Genomic DNA, 7278 nt, shown 5'->3' with positions numbered 1-7278 from the left:
AAGAGAAGGTAAGGAGGAGAGGGGAGAGGTTGAGAAGGAAATGGAAGAGAAGAGGAGAGGGGAGAAGAGGAGGGAAAAGGTAAAAGAGTAGAGAAGTGGGAAGATGATCAAGAAGAGAAGAGGGATTAGAAGAGAAAGCAAGGGAGGAGACATGATGAGAAAGGATTGACAGAAGGGTTAGGGACAAGGAAGAACAAGGGAGGAGGGAAGAGGATGGAGAATATAAGAGCAGAAAAGAAGATGCAAGAAGGGAGAAGATAAAGAAGAGTGAGAAAATAAATGGGAGGAGGAAAGTGGAGTGGGGAGAAAATTCTAAAAGTGGAAGATATTATAGAAGGGAAGAGATGACAGAGAATAAGAAAGATTTGGTAGTAGATGAACATAGAACTAAGAGTGAGGAGGGATTCGATGGGAATAGGGATTAGGTAAGAAGAGGAGGGAAGAGAATGTAAGAGAGGGAAGAGGGAAGCAGAGATAAGTGGGAAGGTGAAGAAAGTTGGAAGCAGAGTTTGGAGAAAATGCAAGGGTAGAGTGAAGGGGAGAGATGAGGAAATAGGAAGAAGTAGGGAGTAGGGAAGAAGAGGTAAGCTCCATGACTATGAGAAAGGGGGAGAGAGAAGTGGATGGTTGGAAAATGCTGGAAGGAGAAGTAGGCAAGAAAGGAGAGAAAGGAAAAGTGAAGATAATAGAGGATGCAAGGAGTTAGAACATGATGGAAAGGGGAATAGGAGGGGAAAAGGAAAAGGAAGTAGCAGGAGTGAGAATAGAGGAGGAAGAGTGAGATGATGGGCAATTGAAGTATTGAATAGGAAAGGGAGAGAATAGGGAAGTGGAGGAATGAGGATGGAGGGAAATGATGGTGGGGAGGAAAGAGGAATATACACAATGAGGCAGGAGGGGAGAAGAAGAGGGAAGAAAGAGAAGGGGAGAGGGAATAATGTGGGAGAGAGGAGAAGGGAAGTGAGGAGGGGAGGGAAAAGGGAAGAGAAAAGACAAAAGAAGACATCAGAAGAAGAGGTAGGACAAGGAAGAGGAGGAGGGTCTTGGGAAGCAGAGAGAGGGATGATAAAGGAAGAGTAGTGAAAAAGAGTAGTGAGGATGTAGGAAAGAAAGTACAGGGATGTAGAGGGATGAAGAGAGATGAGAAGAGAGAATGTGGAAAGGAGAGATGTTGGACGTAGAAGTAAGGGTAAAAAAGCTGGTAGTGGACTCTCTTGTGGTTTCTATTGCCGTGAAGTGATTCCTTGACCACAGCAACTCATATAAAGGAAAAAATATAATTGGGCCTGGCTTTTACACTTCAGAGAGTTAGTCCATAATTGTCATGGCAGGAAGCTTGCAGGCCTGCAGGCGTACATGGTGCTGGAGAAGTTGTTGAGAGTTCTTCATCGGCATTGGCGTGCAGAATGAAGAGTGACACTGAGCCTGTCTTGGCCATTTTAAAGCTCAATGCCCACACACAGTGAAAGGCTTCTTCCAACAGTGTCATAGTGCTCTAACAAGGCCACACTTCCAAATATGCCACTCCCTATTTCCTTATGGGGGGCATTATGAGACAAATCCACACAGGGATGCAGGAGGAAACAGGAGGGAAGGGAGAAAGGCAGATGAGATGGAATAAGGAAGAGGAGAGTGGAAGAATGGAGTGTAAGAGGGGAGAGAATAGAAGAGGTGAGATCAGGGAAGCAAGGGGGGAAAGGAGAGAAGAAAGTAGAGATAAAGACTGTAGACAAGAGGGAAACAGGGAAGTGGGAAGGCAAATCACTAGGGAAGAAAAGGGGTAAAGCAGGTGGAGGAAGATTGTAAGTGGAAAGATAAGAGAAGAAAAGCTAGGAGGGAAGATGTTGGAGAATGGGAGAAGAGTGGGAATGAATGGGGAGAGAAGAGCTGGAAATAGGATGATGGAAAGGCGAGGGAATGAAGTGTGGAAGGAAGTGTGAGAAAAAGGAAGAAGAGGGAGGATGTGGTATGTATTGTTAAGGAGCAGCTGTGGTTCCTTGTCCCCTGTTTTCTCCCTCAGTGTATCCAGTACACAGCAGGCTTAAAGGGTGAAATGGAGTTCCGAATGGGTGGGGTCCAGAGGATACTGGTCCAGAGGCAGTGAGTACTGAGTGGAGAGAGAAGGCCTTCTTAGAGGATCTTAGTGTCACAGCTCTCCAAAGTGCTGCTGGAAAACAGCTCTCTTAATGAACTTAGATTGTGTGCAGACACTTTCCTCAGTGTGGAAAGGGGCTAGACATATGAGCTTTGGAGGGTGGGAAGGAGTTTTCACAGAGAATGAAATCATTGGCTCAGGTTTAAAGTGTTGTGAATGCCTCATTTGTATGGGGAGGAATTCCAGGAATCCCAGGTCTTGGATGGTTTGGTTCTTATCAGCAAAGAGGAAGCTGAACTTGTGGCATTGCAAAGGCCTACAGGATGGACTTTAAACAGGCAGAGCTTCCAAAACAAGGTCCGAGAAGAGGAAGCCCTGCTAGGAATGGGATTCCTCCATTTTGAGCTGAGCTTTGGGAAGTTCTAGGGTCACAGTACACTGAAAAGTTAATTCTCAGGATTTCCCCATATCCCCTGCTCTTTTATTAAGAAGGGAGAGGTATCCTAACAGCCTTTAGCCTTTCCCTTGTGGATGACTTGGTACTTAGGCAGAGCTTGATTGTTGTGGTTTATCTAATGCCACTTATCTTCCCTTTTCAAAATTGGATGAGGCAGGGTACCAGGAGCATGGGGACTCTGATGGACATTATGGGGGCACGGAGGGAAAGAAACCAAGCTACAAGGGGGCGGGCGGTGAGTACCATGAGGTTGGGGTATTTCATATATAGCTTGCCCAGAGATCCTGGTGGAGATCTTTGAGATTCGTATAACTTGTTCCACCAGAGGGGATTCACTGACATAGAAACAGCATTTCTTCCTCTCTCTTTATCAGCTATGTCTAGAGTTCTCCGGGTTTGGAGACCAAACTGTGCTAGGGAGTTTTTGTCTAGTGAAAGGACTCCAGACTGCCTGTCCTGGAATCCTTCACCAGATTAACCTTGTCGTGAAAGTCGCTAGCCAGATTGTGTTAGAATAAGGGCTGTTTCCAAAGTGCATGTGGTAACAAGCAAGACTCAAGACCCAGTGTGAGAGCAGGGAATGAAAAGCTCTCTTTTGTTTTGGTCTCTCCCAGCCATGTAGAGGATAAACTTATGGAACAATCATTAGGATGAGTAGAAGTCTTAGAAAGGGTCTTGACTGCAGTATTCAGTAGTGTGAGTACATCAGAGAAGAGTTCAGGTTAGCATATGTTGGCAAGGTGAGCGATGTTACAGGATAGGCATGATGGGATCATGACTAGGGTCTTGCAAGGCAAATGGGGAGGGGCAGGTCTAAAAGTGGCATGTGTTCTAAAGTCCGAGTGGTCAAAGACCCATGCAGTTCCTGATTCCAGATATTAATGGGAACAACAGGTAATATAGTCCTGGAGCGAGAAGCACAGATGTATTGAGAGGAGTTGGGGTAGGTGGTTAGTACAAGGGGATGGGCTATATTAGACGTACTATAGCCAGGAGATGGTAGTTTGGACATCTTTCTGAGATTGATTTTCCTATTGAAGAATGTTAATGTGGGAGAAGACAGATTCAGAGGCAAGGACAAGGTGACAGGTGACATGTAGTTAGCTATAGGATACTTAGAAAAGCCTCTAGTATAGAGCTTACACATGAATCCTGTTTGCCATTGTTTGTCCCAGACACTTTTGGATGAAACTGAAAGCGAGTTTAAAGGTTGGTGACCATGGTGTCATCATAAGTGGAGATCTCAGTTCAGCATGTCCTGTATCTGCAACCTCTGTGTGTGGAGGAAGCCTGGAAGCAGTCACCCATGTAATGGTAAGGAAAGCAAAAGAAGGGGATGTGGGTGGTCAGGATGGACTTAGGGCATAGCGGAATCTCAATCCTAGGGCAGAACTTTTCATGTGGGTAGTCCTGGCGTCCTATGATGTTGCTGTGTCTGTTGTATATCTCCCTAACCAAGAATCTCAAGTGGTGGTATTGGGTGTGTTAGGAAGAGGACCCACAGTCACAGAATTAGAATAAAGAATAGCAGAAATATTCCTAAGAATCCAGGAAAGGGAAGCCTGTGCAGGGCACATGGCTTAGGCAACAACCAGCATGTCATAGATGCCCTTCCATGAGATCTAGTTATTTTGTTATGGGTGGCATCTCCTCTGCCCCCTCCATTCCTTTTTCATCAGTGAGGGTCAGGCATCTTTTTGGTCAGTGTGGTGATGTCTGTCATATCTTACAGGGATCCTGTGGTGGACTGAATATGTGTGGCCCAGAAAGACTTTCACTATTAGCAGGTATGGCCTTGTTTGATAAGTGTGTCACTGTGGGAATGTGCTTTAAGGCTCCTGTGCTTGTTCACTGAGGTGATGTGAAATGGAGTTTTTAGGCTTTTTATGGTATTTGGGTATATAGTTATAGTTATAGATATAGATATAGATATAGATATAGATATAGATATAGATATATATCGTCTTCTACCTTGTGTAATTCTTTTCTGATTGGGCGGTAAGCACCACAGTCCGGGCTTGTGAACTAACTGCCCCTAAGAGGTATCATTAACTAGGAGAGGGCACATCGCACTGGTAATCAATCAGAGTCTTCCCATGTGTACACGTGCTTCGTGATAACTTCCTGGGAGCTGACCCCTGTGTCTAAAATGTTAGCCCCAGGGATTAGTTGCCAATCTTGTGGTGTCTCTTGTTGTCCCTAAATTTTTTTTGTCTGCCACAGTATCTATGGGGCTTTTGAGTGGTTTGTTATTTATTTTCATTGTTGTTTTTTTGGGTGGGCGACTTCTAACAGCTGGATACTCACTAAGTCTCTTTGGGAGCAGTTTTCTTTGTTACTGTGGAGGCTGAGAGCTATCTCATTTTAAGTGTAAAGGCTCCAGTTGTTTTCCATGTTCACCATACAGGAAGATAAAATCCTTTTTTCCTAGTAGAAAGCTTTTCATCACCAGTGCATATTGTCTAAGGGGCATTGGAGCCCTTCATGGGGAGGGTCTTTTCTGGGCATTCATTTCTCCAATGTGCTGGTTATCCACATTTAAAGCAGATCCCTTCCATTTTTATTGCTGCTCCTAAGCTTGAGAAGATGCAGACTTACCTGATGTGATATTATTCCTATGTCTGGGGTAGCCGTAATCCACCTATCATAGTTTTCATCTTTGAGAGCATGGTTGGCAAGCCAAGACTCAGAGGCCATACCTTCCTATGTGATGTCTTTAAGAATTTGATCACTGGTTGCAAGGTCAGGAACTTTATATCTAAGCTATTTTTAGTTCTAAGAGGCATATCAGATAGGGACTTCTGCAGAGAATGAGCAGGGAAGGGACAGGCTGTTGGAAGCCAGAGAATGGGGCGATTCTACCCCAAGTCTGGGTTACACAGAGGTGCACCTGGTCATAGTAACCTGCTGGCTGTGTTGTCTGTCGTGCTCCCATGGAAAAGGCTCCCTGGCCAAATATCCCACGTATGCTATTAGGTTTCTGACAGACTTTAGGGGGCATCTGTTAACACCAGAGAGTGCTAGGCCAAAAGACATCAGATGTCCTTTCACCATATCTAAATCCACCCAATGGCTCTGACCACAAACAAAGTAGGAAAGAAAAGACTGCCTTCCCTCAGAGTGTGGATGCTTGGACCTTTGGGTAGATGCCAAGGCAGAGGCTCAGATCTTGGGGCATTCAACATTTCTTTTTTGCTTTAACTGAGGGTTCTGTTGGACCCACACTGGTGCCAGCTGTTGCATTCATATTGGGGTCCAGCCATGGTTCTTTGTACATTGTTTTCATCTAAGGGTAGATATGTGCCCTGGACACCAAGCTGGAAAGATGAATCAGTGTCAAGACTGGTGGGGTCTGTATGATCCCATCCATCTGGGAAGGAGTGCTGGATGGAGAAGCCATTCTCCAAAGTTCTTTAGTGAAATGCCTCTCTTAGATGATCTTAGATTAATCTGCGAGGGGTTTTACACAAACAGTTTTGGGGGAGTGGAAAGGGATATATATGAATTCTGAAGAGTGGGCTGGAGTATTCAGAGTGAATGAAGTCACCAGCTAGAGTTTCAAGTACAACAAAAGCCTCATTTGTATGGAGAGGCATTCCAGAAATCCCAGGTACTTGCTGGGAAGGATCTGATCAGGAGAGGGGAAGTTGAACTTGTACATTTGCCAAGGACTACCCGACCTTCATCAGGTAGAAGGTATGGGGAGTCGGGTTTGCAAGACAAGGTCATAGAAGGGAAAACTCTGCTTGTGAAGGGATCCTCCATTTTGCACTGAACTCAGAGGAACTCTCAGGTCATGGTGGACTGTGAAGTGAATTAGCAACGTTTCCCCACAGAAGGAGCAATGTGCTGGACACAGGAGAAGAAGGAAGCAAGAAGTGTCCTGATGAAAGAATAAGAGGAGGAGGGTAGTGGGTTTAATTAAGAGGAGGAGAAAATAAGAAGATAGACAAAAGCATAGGAAAGGGATGAAAAGAAAGAAGATGCAGGTAGGAAGAGTGAGGAGAGAGCAAAAAGATTGGAGAAACTGGTGGAAAGAAGGCGGCAGAGGACGATGGAAGGAGATGAGATCAGGGCAAAGATGGAGAGAGGTGGAAGGGAGAGGGATGCAGAAAGAAAATGGATGCTGGAATAGAGGTGAAAAAGAAGATAAGGGAGGAGGAGGGCACAAGAGAAAGCAAGAGGGAGAAGAAGGGGAGGAAGAAGAGGATAGAAGAGTAAAGAGTTTGAAAGAGGAGAGAGGAGAGGGGAGTGGATAGGAAGGAGAAGGAATGTTGATGGAAGAAGTTTGTGGAGGAAAGAAGTTGAAGGAGAAATGAGGGAATAGGAGAGGATAGGAAACAAGGAAGAGATTCACAAATATAGAAGCTGAAGTGAGGAGAGAGGACTGAATTAGATTTAAGAGGAAGGAGGAAAAAGGAAAAAGGAGGATGTAGGACGAGGGAGCAAATAGGCAGGACAACATGGGGATAAGGAGGGACAAGAGGAGTGGGGAAATGAGGGACAAGCAGGTTGTAAGGTAGAGAAAGAATATAGGAGATAAAAGGAGTCTGAAGATAAGGGGAAGGTAGATGTGGAGAGATAGGGTTATTGAGAGGTGGGAGGAAGAAAAGGTGAAAAAAGAAGACTGAGGAAGAGTGAGGTTGGAGGAGGGAATGGAGTATGAACAGTGCAGAGGGAAGGAGAAAAGGGGGGAAGCAATGAAAAGGGAAGAGGAAAGAAAGTA

The sequence above is a fragment of the Mastomys coucha genome, chromosome X, assembly GCF_008632895.1.
Source record: "Mastomys coucha isolate ucsf_1 chromosome X, UCSF_Mcou_1, whole genome shotgun sequence".
NCBI lineage: Eukaryota > Metazoa > Chordata > Mammalia > Rodentia > Muridae > Mastomys > Mastomys coucha.
Note: the sequence above shows the minus strand (reverse complement) of the source record.